This window comes from Octopus bimaculoides, chromosome 6 (genome assembly GCF_001194135.2).
Source record: "Octopus bimaculoides isolate UCB-OBI-ISO-001 chromosome 6, ASM119413v2, whole genome shotgun sequence".
In the NCBI taxonomy this organism is placed as follows: Eukaryota; Metazoa; Mollusca; class Cephalopoda; order Octopoda; family Octopodidae; genus Octopus; species Octopus bimaculoides.
Genome location: NC_068986.1, coordinates 73,299,217 through 73,299,783, shown reverse-complemented (window position 1 = coordinate 73,299,783; position 567 = coordinate 73,299,217).

Below are 567 nucleotides of genomic sequence, written 5' to 3'. Positions count from 1 at the left end.
TATATATAACAGGTTTCTTTCAGTTTCTGTCTACCAAATCCACTCACAAGGCTTTGGTCGGTCCGAGGCTATAGTAGAAGATACATGCCCAAGGTGTCATACAGTGGTACTGAACCCGGAATCATGAGGTTTGTAAGCATGTTTCTTAACACACAACCACGCCTTTTGAAAGCCTGGTAATTCTATCGGTTTCTTTTGCCGAACCGGTATATTACGGAGACGTAAACGCACCGACACAAGTTGCCAAGCTATAAGCAAGAGACAAACAAATACACACATACACGTGTGTGTATGTACGACGGGCTTCTTTCAGTTTCCGTCAATCAAGTCCACTCACAAGGCTTTGGTTGACATGAGGCTATAGTAGATGACACCCATGGTGTCACGCAGAAGAACTGAACCCGGAACCATGTAGGTGGGAAGTAACCTTCTGACCACACAGCCAGAAGGATATAGAGAGAACATATACATCTATATACATGTTATATATGGAAATATGAATGCTATGTAGAATGCAAGTTATACACGTATATACATATTTCAAATATAAATATATATATATATATA